This window comes from Sturnus vulgaris, chromosome 1 (genome assembly GCF_052056855.1).
Source record: "Sturnus vulgaris isolate bStuVul1 chromosome 1, bStuVul1.hap1, whole genome shotgun sequence".
NCBI classification, from domain to species: domain Eukaryota; kingdom Metazoa; phylum Chordata; class Aves; order Passeriformes; family Sturnidae; genus Sturnus; species Sturnus vulgaris.
The window spans coordinates 127,674,999-127,694,834 of record NC_142243.1 but is presented as its reverse complement, the minus strand read 5'-3'; the positions used below and the strand labels follow the sequence as shown (position 1 = coordinate 127,694,834).

Sequence of the window (19,836 nt, the reverse complement as noted above, 5' to 3'; positions counted from 1 at the left end):
CTTTCATCATACAGAGTAAAATGTTCTTACCCTGAGAAAAGCCAAGCATGAGGGCATTTACCTCAAAAGGCTGATTGGCAAGACCTAAATGAGAGTTTAGGAAAATCTAAGCTTTCTTTTTCAAAAAGCTATTCAGGTTTCATTTTTTTTGAAGAATATGCAACCTCAGGGAATGCCAACACTATAAAATCAGAAGGCATCAATACAATGCATATATATGAAATATTATTATATATTATATAATTATATTATATATTATAAAATAAATACGTTTTATATAATAGAATGCATTAAGTATATCTAATCTTGTGATTTTCAGATTAATATCCTCCTTCTCAAAGGTCTCTCTTCTGATTCTGGAACATTCAGATCTCTCAGTCTTTTCTTAAGAGAGAGAAAAAAAAGCTGCAATGCAAGTTTTTGGACCAAGTAATTAAAAATCTGAAATTAAAATATGAGGTTTTTTTAGTTGAACTGTTCCCATAAAAAGTCTGATGTATTGACTGATTAAGATGTCTTATGTCCTGCCAGAATTTAGATATAAGCTGCAATGTCTCTTTAATATGTTTTCGTTTCTCTTTTCAAGAATTCTCTTTCTAGAGCCTATCATCTGGTGTTATGCATTAAAATTCTTAAAATTTAGCAGCTTTGTATAAAATTTAGAAACCTTTAACAACTCAGTGTAAAAAGAGGGAGCTTAGTTGTGCTTATTTGAACTTGAGTTACTATGACCAGAGAATGCTGCTGCCTGGAGCACCTGAATATCCTTCCTAAGGTCGCTCTTGGCAAGTGGTGAGGAACAGCCAGGCAATTCAAAAACATAATTACCTTTTGGATGCTCTTTTCTGACACGATAACCCAAGGTTATAATGTGTTATTTAGGTGTTACTAATGGTCCCAAATTGCACATTAGCTGAAAGGATCTGTTCTGGAAGCAGCTCTACCAGAAGAGTTTTCCAGGATTCCTTTCTAGTTGTGACAAGTTTTTAATCTACTAAAGTAGGAGAAATTTAGGGGGAATTCATTGCTCCACTGATTAAAAACTCCCCCTTGTTTGAGTTTGCTTGTCCAAGTGGGTTTATCTCTTGAAAAAATTATATAACAGTGTTTAAGTGGACATAATAATGCTTACGTACCTCAAAAGAACATTGTGGGACATAACAAGCTGATTAATTGACTTTTGTACTATGTGAGATGTTTCTATCAATTCTTAGATTTGACATGTGTGTCAAAATTTAGATAAATGCATAAATATATAGCAATACATACAGGGAGAAGCAATTTTGACCTAGGATATAAAATGTTGTGTTTTGAGGGACCATTACCACTCAGGAATGAGACCTTGAGGACCATGATATTGTCAGCTTAGTGTTCAGCAGCAGTATGAAAAGAAAACAAATAGAAATATTAGGAAAGGAATAAAGGAGAAGACATCATTATGAAAGCAAATGCATTCATGGTTTTCCCACACCTTGATGGCTGTGTGCAATTCTCGTCCTACCATCTTTGAAAAGTATGTCCTTAAAGGGAAAAATGTTGAGTGCATAGTGACAAGCACAATTCAGAGTTATGGAGCAACTTCTGTGTAAGGAAAACCAAGGTACATCTGCCAGTTTTAGTTCAGATCAGACGTGATTTTGAAATAAAGCTTCAAATCATCCTCACTTATTTGCACTTTGGTTCAAACAGAGGACAATTGTGGAGCACCTGAACTGAATTACATTTGGATGAAACAGAACCAGCCCATGCTGGAATATGTCTAGTGCAATTCTGGAATGTGTCTAGTGCAATCCAACTGCTAATGACTATACAATCTGCAGGACTAATTTTATACTCATTGGAAGAAAAAAGCCTGCTGAGAATGCTGGAGATTCTACATCAATAAATTTGTTTTACAAATGCCTTCCTATTATCTACTGTATAATGTGGCATAGCTGAGGTGAATGCTTCAACTCGAAAAAAAAAAGAGTCACTGGAAATATGAGACAGGTCCACACAATTCTGAGTGGCATGGGGAGGAATGCTAGAGATAAACTGGTCGTATTTTTCAGATACAGATCCCATAGAATTAAGTACTGCATTAATTTGGATCAGGTTTAAAACAAAGGAAATTATGTGGTTCTTTGTGTGGCATGCAGTGAACCTGTAGAGCTCCTTGTCAAAGGATGTTTCATATGGGTGAACTTCAGGTGGGTGTGAAAGCAGACTGGATAAATGCTTGGGAGAGAGATTGGTTGACATTTACTAACTGGGTTACCAGTTGTGCCAGAATTGGAAAATCTCTGTGGCTGAAAGTGGGTAGATCCCACATGTTCCCTTTTCTTTCTCTTTCCTACATGTCCCCTCGTGACCACTCTAGAGGCACAACATTGTTAAATGTAAGTCCTTGCTCTGAGGCAGTGTTATGCTATTTCTTGTATTATATTTTATTTCTATATAATTAAAAAAGAATAATATGCATAAGAAATCCTGTAAAGATGTTCTTCAAATAGACAGACCTGAATTTTATCTTTGTGGCTGGTGCTGGTGATTTCTGTACTAGAAATATTTCTTAAATACCTGTGCACGTTAAATTAAAGTGTGTTTTTCTAAAGAAGTTTTAAATGAGTCATTTAGATGATTTTCAGCATCACAGGCTACCTGAACTCTAAATGACTGCAATATTAAAGGCTATTAATTTGAAGTGGCCACAATTTCCTATTGATATTTTATGTTGATTTTGATTTAAGTTTTGCTGTTGCAATATTGCATAATTTCACAGGTGTAAATAAATAGCTGGGTGTTTTAAATGTGCAGTTAGAAAAAAGGAAGAGAGCTGAGGGTCAGCTCAAGGTTCTTAGTCTTGGTGTTTATGTAATTATTTGGCATGACAAACAGGTTTTTTCTTATATATATGAATGCTTTTGTATAGTAGTGAAATAAATCTATCTTTGGTTTGAACACGATGATTTTTAGCAATAAACAGCAACACTATATTTGACATTTATGACACGAGGAACGAAACGTCTGATTGCAATAGTAGATTTGAAACATCCTCCTTTAGACAAGTGGTATAGTCAGGTGATGCTGTGCCAAAACCCCAAGAGGATTGACAAACTCTGAGTCAAATGAAGATCAATTGGTTTAAGGTGATGAATTAGTTTTGTGCTTTGGGAGAAAGAAGGCATCTTCCTTGATCGAATAGTCAGAAATGGCCCGAATGCCTTTTTAGTTTCACCCAGCATGCAAGCCTTTCAGCCTTTTTTTTTTTCACCTTTTCTCAGCTGCTTCTCCTGGATGAGGTGTTGGTCATGGAGTGGCAACTGTCCCCAGTGTTAGACAGCTGACCTTGCCACACTGCTTTGGAGATGGCAGGAGACAGCATTTTCTGCCTTGCTGACATTACCTTGGGTGTGGAGCACGGCTGGATCACAGCCTGCAGTGGCATGGCTGCAGGGAATACTTTTTATTACAGCTGAACAATTAAAGTAAGGAATAACAGTAAATATTTAATGTGAGTCAGACAAACCTTGTGAGTCAACACTTCTCACAGTGCTATAAGATGTTGCTCCTACCAGCTGAGTACCTTGGATTCCTGTAACTGCATTTTGCTGGCAAGGGCCTCAGACTCTGGGATGGCAAGTTGTGACCAGGTAGCTCTGTCATGCACCAGGTCATTGCATGCCAGGCAGTGCTCTGACTCCCAAGTGCTCCTGTGGTGTGAGAGACAGAAAAGTTGCCAGAAAAACCAAAAAAGCCCCATACCTCTATTCTGGCCTCTGACTTAGTACAGTGAAAAGACTTGTCATTTAAGAGAGATGTAATCATTAAGAGATACGTAATATGCTTTTTAAAGATAGATGATCTGTAGCTTATTTTTAGTGACATAATTTAACATATAGTGGAAAAAGCATTTATACAGATATTGGTTATCAGCACCATGCAGTTGTCAGTTTTAAAACTTGCAGAGGGGAGAAAGATTCATAGAACCTTCTGGGGGTGATTTAGAGAGAGCTGAACCTCAAGAGATGGATATATTTCTACTGTTCAAGTTATCTTTTGATTGTGATAAGAATGACTTCATCACCAGCATTCTGCTGTAGCTGTAAATACTTGCTTTGCTCTAGAAAAAAGCTATGCCAGATTTATTATCAATGCACATGATACTGTGCACTAGGTGTTTCAGTATCAAAATATGTCTTCACAATAAATCAGTAGGAACATAATTTAATGTTTTTTTTGTAATAATTTAACAGAGGCTATTTGGTTTCTTCTCACTGTACCTTAAGCACATGCAAGAGGGAGTGCACACGCACTTTCATGTGGGCAACTAGAAATGAGACAACTGCTGAAACATAAGAAATGCCATAGTACAGCACCAGAGGAAAGACAGGTCAGAGCAATCAAGATTAGGGAACGTTTCCATTTCCCTCAGGGGTTTTTAGGTAAAAATGGAGAAAGCTAACCTTTGAGTCCACTTTCATTCAGAGGTTTGATTTTTGTTTGACTTATCCTTCTAATAAGATTTTTATTTGACTGTGGGAGCTTTCCATCTCTGAGGGTAGAGGAAAGGGTTAAGGCTCTACCAATATGCCACCAATTTCTCCTCTCAAAGGCTGTGGTAATGTACAGAAAGGTCTGTAAGCATGGCATTTTTTTATTTTAATCCTCTTCCATTAAGTTCTAATGACTGGTTGCTAAACGATGTCATGCATTTCCTGCTCCTTTTATGGGGAGCTGTTTTATAAAGCAGCAGCTTGGAAGCATGCAGGAAGCAGTCATCTCTGGAATTGATTGCATTTCTGATAGACCACTTTTGTACTGTATCCCTGGAGAAATTCAGGTCATAATGGCTTATGTTCTCCTTGTAGCTGCAGCATAATAATTTACCGAAGTAGAGCAAAGACAGAAGCAAGCTCTATCATCTTTAAACCTCTCACTAGACTCAGTTCACTCTGTTTCTATTTATTTATTATTTATTTAAAGAAAGCAGATCATTATTATTACTGGAGGGGAGTAAAGGGCTATGCACAATGCAAAGAAAACCTCTTGGTCTGAAACAGCTGATGTTTATTAATTGGTTGGGCGTATGATCCACAAGAAATGTGTCCGATTTGATCAAGTGATGTGGAAAGGGCAGTTGAACAAAAGCAATGTTTGCATATATTGGGATGGCAGTAATGATCATGTCCCTTCTGTCTGTCACACTGACTCATTAAAAATGTGTGTCAGCCATTAAGCTTTGATTTTCAGCACAGATAAGTAATGAACAAGCACATAAAGGAAACAAAGGCTGGCCACACTGCAGAGCAGTCTGATGATGTGATTATGCTGAGGGACTGCCACTTTCTTGGCTGAGTAGGAGGTTTAAGGAAGGGGATGACTCCCTTTGTTTCTCTTTCTGCAGCTCTGCCCTCAGTCAAATATTGGTAAGAAATGCGTGGGTTTTTCATGCATCTTCTCTGGAAAATTGCTTTCCTTGGTTCCTGAGAGAAATCAACAAGACAGTCTCTCAAGTGAATTCTTCCTGATGGGCCAGGTTTAGTGACTGCTTTAGTGTGCAGAAAGCATGTAGAAAAAAGCTTTTGAGGTTTATAAAATGCATGGCATTTGCAGTGGTTTCTTCCTTTTTTTCCCCTCCCATTTACAAGTGTGCTGATCTGAAGAATATATAGAAGTAGAGATGGTTTTTACTCTTTCTTTCTGCACATGCCTGAAATTATAGCATGGAACTAAAGGCCTCTGCCAAATAGTAACTGGCACTGAATATCAGTCTTTCTACTAGTACCAGGCTGACATGAGCAATTTTTTATGACTGGACTGGTGTTAGTCTGAGCAGGTTTCCCATGATAGACTTAAACAGTATCTCAGGCCATTTTTTCTTCAGTACTCTGGCAATTTGGATGTTCATTGAACCATGAACAATCTGAGCACCAAAATTGCAGGTGGGCTAAGAAAATGTATGGTCTTATCAGAGTACAGCGAGGATATTTAAAATATACCTCTGGCTTCTACTATAATATTTGGAAGGTCACTTGCCTTCTTATTTCAACCTGCCTGTTTCTCAGATGGTGATAATGTAATGTCACTGCAATGGAATTTAGTTAATACATATTTGCAAGGCATTTGGGCATTTCACATAGAAGGTTTTGAAGTAATTCTTGAGAAGTCTGTGAATTCTTGTTGGTGAAATCCATAATAGTCACCCCGAGATGAGGCTGCTCTTGAAAACTATGAGAGAAAGTGGAGGTGAGATCCTGAGGCTGTGAAGGGTGAAACAATGTGGAGGCAGCACCCTTGGTGACAGTTTAGGCCTTTTTCTCTTTCCTTTTTCTTTTGTTTCGTTTGGGTGATGAAGAAAACTTACCATTGTGTGTAAATCCATTGGTTTCAAAGCTTTTCACATAGGAGAATATAGCATGTTCTTTCTCCTGCAATTACAGAAATAAGCATGTAATAGGGATAGCAGAAGGGAATGTACAGTAAAGGACTAATGGAAACTTGATATAATTGGTATGATTTTCACTAATTATGTCACTGCCTCCTAGTATACCACCATCTTTACATTAGGAAGAAAAGTTAAAACTCTAAATATGGTGATTCTATCTGTTCTCCTAAGCCCTGGACCTGTGCAGCAGTAAAAAAGTTACAAAATCATCAAGCAGAGAAGCACTTGAGATTTTTAGTTTTTACCTTTTAGCAAGCTGATTTGAAAACTCACATACATATTTTGTGGTGTTCTGTTGGCTGCTTTGCTTCTTTCACTGGCCACTGAGCTAAGGAGATGAGGGCTTGAAAAAAGCAAACCTTGAAATTCCTGCCAGAGGTGAATGGTAAGGACGCTCTGGTGCTCCTTTTTTTGTATGGTTTTAGGCATGTTGAGTTTGATAACTTATTCTGTACAGCCAGGTAATCCAACAATAGCCCAGGAGTAAGTGGCAACACTTACCAGGCAGACCAGGCAGAAAAAGAGTGGGAAAATGGTAGAAACCTCAGAAGAATGGCTGAATGTAAATGCTGAAAGCACAGTGGTAACTGTGCAAGGAATATGAATTATAATGATGGATTAGTGATATCCAGCCTTTTCTCTATACTGAAAAAATAATTTTGTGGGAACTTGTTATGATTGTCTGTTAATGTTTGTATTTGAGAAAGGAATTATATTGGATTGAATGATACTTGCATCATTAATTTTGGTCATAAAACAATCTGAGATCTTGGCAGCAAAACAATCAGAAAAGGGCTAGCTGTTCTTTATTTTTGAACTTATAGAAATTTTTTTAATGTGGTGAACACACAGTCCTGTAAACACACATCCCTATTTGGCTCTTTTCCTGCTTGGGTCTCTGGGCTATTAGGAAATCAAAGCTTATCATGTTCCCTTACATTGGAATGAAGCCTGGCTCTTGCAAGGAAGACGAGTTGTTATATTTACTTTCTAGAGGTCATTTAGATGAGTTTTTTATCATCTCTATAGCAGAAAATGATGATGTGACATTGTGAGGATTCTGAAATAGAGTAATAAGACTTTTCTTATATGGAAACCCAAGAAAATCCTAGTGTTTAGAAGTAGGATTTTGCCCATAAAGCTCAGAGAGGTGACTCCTTTTCCCAGGATATTTCCTTTCCTTGGGCCTCTAAGCAACCTGATCTACTGGAAGATGTCCCTATTCATGGTGGGGGAGTGGGGGGTTGGAACTAAATTATCTTTAAGGTCCAGTCCAACCCAAAGCATTCATCCTGGATGGAGGAAGAACTTTATTTGTATATTCAGGAGAGGTGTTAAGAAGGAAAAGCTGAGCTAGGAGTAGATTAATTAATGCTCCCTTATTTCCAAATCTAGTCTTTGGTGGAATGATGATTATTTGCTTATCTTGCATCCATCAGTAACAGACCTTACCCTGCTGCCTCCTCTTCTTCCTCTAAGGAAGAGCCCTAAATGCAAGTTCCAGGAGAAGAAACTGCCCAGGAATCTAAATGCAATATTCTTGGCATTTTATACAGTCTTCTGCCCACCATTGCTGCAAAATCCAGGAGTACATTTCCAATTCTTCTCAAGCTGTGATTTGTTCCTGATTAAGCATTTTACATTAACACTAACTATTTACAATGGAATCCCTCTCTGGCATCAAAAAACATGGATAACCTCCCCTAAGGAAATCAGAGTATTAAGATGGTCACACAGAGAGAGAGACTAAAGTGACATTGTGTTTAATGAAATGCCTCCACAGCAGTCTCCTCTCTTTGGATGGGAGACAGCTTGTATAGCAACCTACCCTAAGTGCTATAGGGTGCAACCAGCGTGGTGGATGAGGACTCAAAATCCCTGTGAGCAGAGCAATTCCTAGTTAGATTCACATACTCATTGCCCAGGAAAAAGTGTTGATGCATTGGGCAAAGACATTTAGGCATTAATAGTTATTTTATAAGCATGGTATCTCCTTGATCTGTGTTTCCTATCTGTTTTTTTATAAAAGTAATTTTGAATTACTAATAAGAAACAGGCAACTCAGTGCTACTGAGCTACTTTCAGGATGAAGCATATTTTCAACAGACTTTTGACAATACAGGGAGTTACTACTATTAGATTACTCGTAGTTTTACTTATGTTCTAAACATAGGAAAAAATTCCCTCAAATACCTATTTCTAAACATCTATTTCTGCTTGGTTTCCTATTTATCACAGGAATGAAGATATAGCTGGTCTAACTTGGTATTAGGACTCTGAGATGCTCCTTATTGTCACTGCTTTCATGAATCCTTTAGGTAAGATTCCTAAATGCATGATCCTCCAACTGGCTATATTAAAGTCTGGTGTCAGAAGATATTTTATTGTCTTCTTTTTCTAAAAGATAAATTCTAATGGGGTTGGTCACTCTGTAAACATGACTATAGCAAGGACTCTCTTCTGAATATATTCTGATTTGGGTAGTTTCATTCTCTCCACCAAAATTCTGCTGACATTTTAGGTCCTTCACCCTTCCCAAATAACATTTTTCTTCCCAGTCATCATACATCTCTACCTCAGCAGCATCAGCAAATTAAAAGATTTAGTTGTACATCCTGACAACTCTGAATTCCCTGGACATTTCTGCAACTACATATTGAAAACGATTTTCTTTTAAAATATTTTCCATATAATTTGTGTTTCAAAGCACATTATTTTTTTAACTTCTGTCCTTTAGTTCGTAACATAATCCTTTTAGTTTAGTGTGAATTTTGGATTTATTTTCAGGTTGTAAATAATGTATCCATTAAGCTGTATGTTTAACATTGCTCAGTTTCCTGTTAGTATTTACCCTGCAGTAATCTTCAGCAATAGAACAGTGAAAGGTCCTGTTTATCATTTGGTGCTCATTTATTATTAATCTAAGATTTGACAGACTCCGAGAGTCTATTGTTTCTCGTGGCACATAAGTGAGCTAGAGGAACTGATAGATTTTGCATGTTTGATGGAAATAATAATATCAATTTTTCTAGAGTATTGATGTGTTTCCAAATGTTAAAGGAGATAATTGTTCTGATCCTTTATGCTACTTTTGATTTAAAAATGAATTATACTAAGATCAATTGAAATTGTATTCCAGATTTTAAAAGGACAGGGAAATACAATAAACAGCACACAATAAAATTTTAGTGGCATAAACTTGCTTAACAAAATTGTTCTAAAATATACAATAGAGCATTCAATCTATTTTTCATCATCTCTAACTCTGAGAGTTGTAAGTCCCAGGGAGATTACACTTCTAGCACTTATCCACAGTCTTTTTTTCAGAACTCAGTTGAGCTCCTAAATTGGAATCCAGTTACTCTCAGGGAATTTAAAATAAATGAAAATGCCTACTAACAAATGGTAACATTTTGCTGCTACTGGGAGTGTCTACTCCAGATCTGGAGTGCTATCAGACACAATTACTTTATCTACACTGTGGCCTCCCTCAGTTTATTGCCTCTGGTGTAAGACCAGTTATGTCAGATTTCTGTTATTCTCCTGCTGTTGCATTCTGAATGTGTCTTATGCAAATAATACTATTTACCAATCATTCCTGAATATGCTTAGATTCTTTCTGAGTTTAATCAAAGCTGCTTCACTTCCTTTTTTTAAAAACTTACTTGTATCTAGGTTTATTTGACTTTTGGAGGTAGCAATGTCAGATCTGAAATATTCTTTTTCTATTTAGTGATTATTATCTGGCAATATACATGGAATGAAAGTCTATAATTTGACAGAAGGCAAGGAAAATCAAAGTAGTAAATATAGATCGATTCATTATGTACATTCTTGGAAGTGTTTTTAGCATTTAGTAGGCTTTAAATTGATGTAAAGCAACTACTGAAACAAAGCTAAAGATTTCTCAAACTTCTTTTTATAGTTAAACATGGCAGCAGTGCTCTGGAAGGTCTGTATCCACATGGCATTTTGTTAATCAGTTTTAGATTGAAACAGCTGTGGAATTTCTAGTTCTGAATTAAGAATATTGCAATAATCAAAAGATGCCTGAGAAACTGAGTAGACAGAGACTTAGTAGAGACTCAGTAGACATCTGAGACTCGGAGACTACAGAAGTCTGATGATAATTGCTATGCCAATAAGAATCCAGTAGTTCAGATTTCTTCCCTGTGCCTACCATCTAAACTAAAACCTGACAAGCAGAAAAGTGATCAGACAATTAATTTCTGTGGGTGAAAAATACACAGGATGTTTTGTGTCTACTCCCTGTGACTGAGGCAGGAAGAGTTCCCTGTTCATTCTCGCCTATGGTGGGAACCTGCAAAAGCACCAACTCTTGTTCTTCACCAAGGACTAGCAAGCCCTGAAAGCTGTACTTCTCTATCATGAGATACAACCCAGTGGAAGAAGTAGGGGGATTAGAATAGTAGTTCAAAGATTCTTGCAGAAATCAGTAGAAAGGCCCAAGAATACAGAAGGGAAAACAGCTCTTTAAACCTTTCTTAAACTTTCCCATATAGTCACAGGTAGGTGGGCGGGTGGACAGGCAGGAACATATAGGAATGTGCCCCAATCCCCTCGTAGCTTGGTAGCTGTGTGTATGCACACACAATTTTGATCCTGCTCCAGGTCCAGCCTGGAATTTGAACTGGGATGACCATCTTGCACTGTGAGAAGAGCCTGTCTATGTAGTTGCTGTCAACAGTTGCAAGAGAGAGGAGGAGAATGACACTGGCATTTGAAAACAGCACAATGCATCCCAATAATCTTGTAATCCTAACAATACTAGCTTGTCTCCATAACAACATTTGATTATGGAGGGCCCAAGATTTCCCTGTGAATGATTACACAGTCTTCTTAACCTGTAGATAAAGCAGGGAAGAAAACAGAACATTAAAGGCCTAATTAATTTCCTAGATAAGCTTTGAGTAGCGAACATATACAAAGAGCACATTATGCTGCGGTGCCGAGGAATAGGTTTTGGTGTCCCTTGCTATCATTTTGAAGGTTAAATTCAATCCCTGGGTTAGAAGCACTTAAGCAAGTGTAGTGTCCAGAGCAGAATGGTTTGGCACACTTTCAGATTCCTCAGGAAATCTAATCTGAATCCGTCCGTCAACTAGGGAGGCAATAGGTCTATTGCAGGACAAACCAAGTCTTCCATCTTTTGGTTGTCCTGGATGCTGACTTTCAACCTGGGACTGACTGCCACTGCTTGACACACACGTGGGCATCAGTGGTCAAATTATGATCTAATGTCTGAAAACATTTCCTGCCTTTATAATCAAGTGTGTCAGAAGAAGTCCATGACCACTGTGAAATGGCATTTGATGAGATCCATCTGAGATCACTGGTAGGTAGGGAGATACCACTTGTATATGGTAAATTATGAATGACTTCTCTAAGCTATGTATGCTCTAACACTGTTTGGTCAAATCATTCTGACAGATTCACATCATATCTTGTAAGGAATTGGACACTTTATTCTCTGTAAATTACAGTGTTAGTAGTAAACAACTAAATTGTTACTGAGTTTTTCTACTGTAGAACGTGATGATTTGACAGCATTTTTTTTTTCTTCTGGAACAGCAATAGTGCAGTTTGATGTGTGCTCTGTCTTGAGTTACATTTATGGCATGGATCAGTTTTGCCTGGCTTGAGCACAAGCTGGTTGACTTCCTAATGCATGTATAAGTTGAGACTTCACAGTAATTAAATCACTAAATTTATTAAATAAAGGTTACCTATTTGAAATAAACCATGAGACTGAAAATCATGTGTAGTACTGAAACAATTCAGTAAAGGAACATCTGTGCTCCTAATTCTTGCAGACTCTATAAATCCACCATCAGACACTTCCAGGAAATGGTTGTGTGTGCAATGTGGAGATCAATACCTTGTTGGTAGGAAATTACCTTTCTGTTAGTCTGGGAGATCAGAGTATTCAGAATACAGGGTGCAGGGCTCACTCTTTGTGTTTCATGTCTAAATCACTGTATTTTTTCTGGTATAGTCAGTTGTTTCTGTTTTGCATTTTATTTGGTATGCGCCTTAAACAGAACACCCAAAACTAGAAGTAATAATGATTTGGGTTCCTGCCTGCATTATTTTCTTCTCTGTCTGCTAAGAAACCAAAGGATAAAAATTGAACTTTGTAGATTTGCAGTGAATCTGCAAGTACTTTATAGAAAAACAAATAGGAATCTCCTAAAAATGGCAGTAATAGACATATTTTATACATTTTAACACAGTGAAACTGTGAAATATGGGAGTATGTTTGTGTAGTGAAGACAACTTGCAGCAAGGAATAACAGCACTGGTGTTATTAATGCATTGCTAGATTTAACCAGGAGATTTAGGCTACAGGGATCTGCCTTTGTCTGATGTGTAATACAGAGTAAGGCTTTATCCTTTCTGTGCTTCTGTTTGTCTAAAACAAACAAACAAAGCTGCTGCCTTCCTTGGGGAGAGAGAAAGAATGTTTGAGAGAGAGAGAGGGATTTTTATTCTTCAGGAGTGCATACTTCTGCTCCTCACTCTGATGCATATAAAGGTATTATAGACCTTTAAAGAGAGGGCAGAAAGTATTTTTTGACTCTTTATGTCAAGATAAGAGCCAGCTTATGAACCAAAAAATTGTAGAGTAGGAATGCAAGGTGGGATGCTTTTTTCTTGACAAGTGGTTACAACAGACAATTTATCAAATGGAATATCAAGAAGGGACTTGATCAGAATGTCTAAATCTTCTCCTGGTTTCAAAAATATCCAACAATAAGAAGAATAAGAGGAAGAAGAAGAATAAGAAGATGAAGAGGAAGAACCAGTAGCTAAAAGTCAAAATCTCAGAAACTGAAATTAAAAAGAGCATGCACATTCAAATTGAATGTGGATAGATTTTGGGGAGATATGCCTTTGCTAAACACAAATTATTGCACTCAGAATGGGTGTAATTGAATGAAAATCTTTGGTCTCTGGTAGAAAGATGCTTTAATGGTTTCTCTGGCTTTAACATGGGAAGCTATGGCAACAAATGACTCCAGCAGAAAGACTCTTTCCCTTCATTAAATGAAGCAGCTGCTATTGAAGGATCTGCCACCGTTGTCTTCCCCTGAAATCTCTGACACAGAAATTCAGTTCCAGAAGCAAGGCAGGTTGCCAGGTGTTGAACAGAATCAGTGCTGCAAGAGAAAGAGGCTGTAGTCTTTATCAAGTAAGCAATCTTACTTGCTGCAAGGGAAGGAGACTTTTCATATATCAGTAATCAAGGGCAGAGTTGAGATTGTTTGTACATCTTCTTTAAAATGTCCAAGTTTTCAGTGTTTTAAAATGCTACCAATGTGCTCTGATTCCTCAATCTTTTTAAACAAAGCAAAAACAAGACCATACTTTCTCTTCTGGGTATATTAATTTCATTTTGGGGGGGGTTGTTTTTTTTGTTTAGTTTTGTATTGTCTTTTTTTAGTTTGTGGTTTTTTGGTTTTGTTTTGTTTTTGTTTTTTTTTTTTGTTGTTGTTTTGTTTTTTGTTTTTTGCTTTTTGTTTTTTACAAAATTCACAATAATTCTTTAGTTTCAGGTTTTTTTTAGTGTGGATATAGTACAAAATATAGACAACATGCAGTGGATAAAAAGACTTTCAATGCAAAAAGATTACAAGCATAGCAGTAAGGTTTTCCAAGTTCTGGTTGATGAGATATATTGCACTAGCTGCAATAACATTTCATGCAAACTTATAATAAAAAAGTCATGCACTTATATTTCTGCATGTGTAATTGCATCTGTTTGTAGGTGAAAGACATCCTACAACAAAGCCAAAGGCAGCCAAAATTTGTGCTGAGGCCTCTAGATTCTACCTCACTGCTGGGACTTTGAGCATTTCTGTAGGAGCTTCAAATGCATTTAAATGAAGATTCAGATTTAAAATTGGGCATGCAGTCTTGTTACTATTGCTATAATATTTTGTGATGTTTCCACACTTTTTGCTGATCATTTCCTACTTTCAGAGCTTCGGATGTAGCAGCTCTTTGAGGTAGATTGTGTTGCTGGAGTCTGTGTCCTATTGTTTCAGAGTGCTTGCAGGAAGACATGGCTGTTGCAGTTGGCATTCACCTCACATTCTCAGGCTTTTCCTTGCACCACAAAGGCTTTGCTAGAGCCACTTTTGTGCACGAGGAAAGCTGAGTACCTGGAACATGTTTTGCAACAAGGGATAAACTGCAGAGTCACCAAATCATGTAGCATAAAGGACCCTGCCTGTAGCAGTACAAATGTCTCAGTACTTAAGTATCCATGTGGACTTAATGAATGCAAATAAATTAACTGTGCATAATTGTATACTTACTAACACAGAGGGAAGCAAGTTGAAATTTTATTTTTCATGCTGAACCATATATATTTGCAATCCAAAGGGACAAGGCTTGAATTCTCCTGTTTCTACTAGAAAGTAGGTAATTAAAAAAAAAATTCTTTAAATCATATCATCATTCACACTATAATGAGTCAGACAGATCTTATTTTCAGAATATTTTGACTCATTGTATTGGGTCTGGCTGGAATAAGTTTTCCCCACAGCAGCCCTCACAGTGCCGTGCTTTAGTGCTTTATTTCCAGAGCTGGAAAGTCACTGATAGCACTCCAGCATGCTGGCTGAGCACTGCTCCCACAGCACCAGAGCTGCGTCTACATCATTCCCTCCCTCACCAGTAGGCTGGGGGTGAGAAAGACACACTCAGCATGTGAGGGGGCACAGCCAGGACAGCTGGCTCAAACTGACCTAAGGGATATTCCATATGATATGACATGTGCTCAGCAATGAAAGCTAAGAGAAAGGAAGACAGAGTGGGCATTCATTGTTTATTAAGTTTGTCTCCTGGAGCAACCACTACAAGCCCTGCTCCTGTGAGACAGCTGGACATCACCTACTGATGGGAAGAGGAGATGAAATCTTTTGCTTCCCTTTGCTTTTGTGTGTGGTCTTTGCTTTATTGAACAGTCTTTGTCCTGATCCATGACCTTTTTCCAATTTATTTTCTTCCCCCTTCTCCTGCCATCCTGCTGAGGAGCAGGGTGACAGTGCAGCTTGGTGGGCAGGTGGCGTCCAGCCTACTACACTCACTGACAATTTACATTGTGAATAATGGATACCAAACAAATCTGATGTCACAAATTACAGGGTCATCCACAGCTGGCAAGGAATTTTGTGTCTGTTGTATGCTGTCACTACAGAAACAGAGAAACCAAAATGCTCAGGAAAATGATGAATCAGTGTTCTGTTACAAACAGTACTTTTCCTCAGCTGAATGCAAAGACTCTGGATCCCTGTGCCTGAGAGCACAACTGGAAGCATTAATTACAAGCATGGGGCAGAAGGTTTCATCTTCATTTGAATTTTGCCTCAGGGTAACAGGGCAATATCAAACCCTTGTCCCTGGCTTGTGGGCATCTTTAATTACCTGTCTCCAAATTTCTAACCGCCCTGTCTCTCTCTCTGTCGCCATGACAACATCCCTGCTGTCAGCATCCTGAACTTTCCGTCTGTGTTGCAGTCACTTGGAAACCCATCCAAGTAAAATACGGAAATAATACAGATGTATAGAAAGGTGAATGCAGGAAGGGAATTAATTTTCTCCCATCCTCTGGCAGATCCTGGGAGGCAGGTGACCATGGGGAATCCATGAGTGTCCATGGGGACTGTTTCTGTATTAAAAACTCAACCCTTGGCTTGCTTGTCTTCCTGGATGGAAAAACCTTTTCTCTATGACTTGTTAAATCCATCAGGTTTCTAGTCAAGTGTTGCATGACGTAGGAGTGAAAAAAGCAGACAATGGAAGGAGGGGAGGCAGTAAAGAGGAGCACAGTGAAATGCATGTCTAGCAGCTGCTAGCTGAGACCTGCCTGGAGCACCTGGGGCTGCCAGCTCCCTGCTGCTGCAGGTCACTCTCTCTCTTTTCTGCCTCACACAGCGTGCTGGCCCTATGCTGTTGTGTCATTCTGACTGCCTCAGCTGGCCACAACACACATTGGGCTTCTCAGTTCTCAGTGGGTTAATGAAATTCCTCAAACCCAGCTTCTTGTGTGCATAACTGCAGTTACACTGCAGAATTTGCACTGTGGTTTTACTGACCTCTTAGCAACAGATGTGGTGAGACTCATCTGTTGCTGCTCCTATTAAAAATCCCCCAAAGTAGAAGCTGTTCTCAAGTGTCACCTTGCCCTGTCACCCAGAGTGTTTCTCTCTCCTATCTTTTTCCAGCTAGGTATGACGTATGTCTGTATTCATAATGGATTTGGCACAGGATGTAATTTGTCTGCAGAGTGAGCTAGAAAGTAAACCAACAGATTTATGGGTATTCAGCTGACCGTTAAAGGGCATACTAAATCTTACAGAGGATGACCTTAGGAAGAAGTGGGGAGTAAACAGACTATTGACCCATTGCCAGTCATGCTTATTACTCTCTACAGCAGGGATTCTCCCTGTCTTCCAGCTAGAGATGAAGGCCATCTGGGCTGAAAGAAAGTTTGCAGACTGATGCAAAGAAAGATTTAGATTTTTAGAAATCTATATGTAGAGCCGATTATTGACCTTTTTTTTTTTTTGTCATGTGTTTTATATTTTGAGGTGCAGGAAAAATTTGTTTTGATGAAGTTGTTTGGGAGAAATTTGTTGTCTCAGGTGTTAAGGTCTTTGGCTTTCCAAACATAATTTCTTTGATTAAAATAGAGGAAAGTTTAAGGGCAGAAACAAAGATTTAGTTTTGAAGGGACAATGTTGCATGGTTTTGCTAGGCTGAAAGCAGAGAGACAAGAAGTCTTTTATCAGACAGCTGTAGAAAAAAAGCAAATAATCACCCCTCAACAGCTGGAATTATAGTACTGAACTAACTACTGAACCCTAAAAAAATTCATAAGGATCATCTCATGCACAATGGATACATCATGAAAATATCAAGGTTCCCATCTGATTATGTCTCTAGTAGGTTACTGCTTAGTGATTCCTGATCTGTCTTTTGCAAAAGTTGTTCCTCTGTTAATCTCTCTTCTTCCTGGCAGCAAATTAGTACACAAATAGGCACAAATATACGCAAAACCAAACAATCATGTATTTTATTCAAATCTAAGAAAAAACAGAGAAAAATCTCCCACTTAACATTTATCTTTGTAGTTGTGTACATTATACCACTATAAACAGTCAAAACCATGTAATTAATAATTTCTTCATACTTATGCTTTTTTTAATATGTGAAGTGGCACTCACAATACCTGCCTGAGTTTCTGGTACCCAGTCATGCATTTACTTTTAATTCAGGGTTTTAGTAAACTGTCTGGTGGTGAACAAAGAGCACCTGTGGAAGGGGCTGCCGTTGAGCTGTCAGAGTCTTTTACAGGATAACTAGAACAAAAGGCTGAGATTCCTCCTACAAATGGCTGGGTACTGAAACCATGGCTCTGTACACCCCTGGATGTTGTGTCTGCTTACCAAATTTGGATCCTGAACCAAGTTTTGCAAAGCTCTCTTGCAGGATATGAAGGAATAACCTGCTTTGAATGCTAAACCTAAATATGAAGGGGGAAAAAAAATTATGTAGCTACACTTCTATATTTAGGAACTTGAACAAGTGACCTGATTTCTAAAGCACTGAAGTTAAACTCTGAATTAAAGTTTTTGCTGACATCTGTGGGAGTTGCTACATATAAGAACTTCAGAAAATCAGGCCATTCATTTTGCAATTCTGATTTGGAGAAAGAATCTAATTCTGTGCTCCTAATTTTTGAAATTTGAGTGTGTTTGTAGTCTAAGCTCAGGTCTGACTTTGTTTGGAGGTTAGATCCAAGTTTAAAAAATGGCTTGTGGTAAGCTGAAAGAAACCCCAGCAACACTATCTTGCTATCTTTTTAAGAGAGAGACCTTATAAATGTAATTTAAGTGTTGTGATTATAGGAACTTGGATTATGTGTTGGCTAAGGTTAAGAAATGCAGGACATCTCACAGTCAGCCCCTTTCTCTGCCTACTCAAGGTAGAGATCTTAGGATTTGACATTCCCTTTCTTTTGGGGTTTTCTCTTGTGTTTCCCATCTCTGGTGTTACTTTACACAAGGCAAAAGCAGAGGGGAGATCTTGTAGGCCAGTGAAGCCCTGTGAGAGGTAAACTTACTTCAGGCAAGACAAGCCCCAACTCAATATCATCATCCTGGCCATGGCGTGTCACTGTCCCATCAGGGACAAACTCCACTCCCACGGCTTGCTGGCCCATCTGTGTCTGTCCTGCCACAGCTCAGGACTGTGGCTTCAGTCACAAATCTACTTTGTGTCTCCTGCCTGCTGGTCCTACCTATTGCCCCACTGCACCTCAGACTCCTACCAGAACAGCAGCACTCAGACTTTCTGCACTCTGCAACCTCAGGCGCTGAACAGGAGGGCGGCAGGTCCATGTCCTGGTCACACCAGTGCTAGATGTCATCTCTGGTGTGAATGACCAGTGTGTCCTTGGTTGAAAGGGATGGGAAATATAGATAGGTAAGGAAGGAAAAGAGAGAGTGAGGTTCCTATTAAAAAAAAAAATTCTTTTCATTGTGTTTAGTTTAGTACTTTTGTACTCATTGATGTAAAACACTGTGAAGAACTATTTGGAATAGAAAGAGTTACTGCAGCTTAGCAAGTCAGGTCTATTTATGTGCAACTGTCAAGGCAGATGTAATGGTGGTTTAAAACTAATGCATTTTACTTAACAAGTACCGTGCTCAAGGTTCAATTACCAAGGTGCATCCCATGAACTTAGACAACAATTTAGTCTATTTTTCTCCTTAGTGCTCACTATCAGTACATTCACTGCCTGCTCATCTGTTGCTGATGTATGACAGGTTAAGCCAAGAAACTTCTCTAATTAATAATGTGTGTTACAAGAACTTGTACTGTCACAGAGCAGGAATTCAGATATATCAACTCATCCTCTGGATTAATGCAGCCATGTGCATTCAGACACTGGTTACTGATTTCCTATCTTCACCAGTTAATATGAACTTGACAATATTGATGAAACTTATTAACTTTTTCACCTCTTTTAGTGTCTTATTTATTTGGGTTGTAAGTGCTTTGGCCCATGGAAAGTCTCTTGTCTTCAATTAATGCTGTTTGCACTGGCCTCAGCTGCATCTTTAGATAATGTTTCCACATGACATTATAAAGCAATGATTACCAGTGACTGATGGGATGACTCCTGTTCCATGTAAGTAGCTGCATAAAACTATATGTGCTGCCAGAAAGAAATTAGGCAAGGCCTTGCCAAGAGTGCACCTGGACTTCTCTTGAGACTTCTGATGGTTCTGCTTTAGGGATTTACGGGAATTTAATCAGGGTGTGAGAAATGTCATCCTAGAAACCTCAATTAATCCTTCTGCTTAGTCTCCACT

The 19,836-nt window shown here is 38.4% G+C and overlaps 1 long non-coding RNA gene across 6 annotated transcripts in view; it reads left to right on the top strand.

The window, feature by feature from the left end:
* LOC148225516 (uncharacterized) overlaps positions 1 to 19,836 on the top strand; it is a 106,251-nt gene that overhangs the window by 43,338 nt on the left and 43,077 nt on the right. For all 6 annotated transcript variants that reach the window (XR_015807815.1, XR_015807811.1, XR_015807810.1 and 3 more), the window contains exon 2: positions 8,666 to 8,745. This is a non-coding gene — a long non-coding RNA (uncharacterized LOC148225516). The remainder of the gene's footprint in view (positions 1 to 8,665; positions 8,746 to 19,836) is intronic.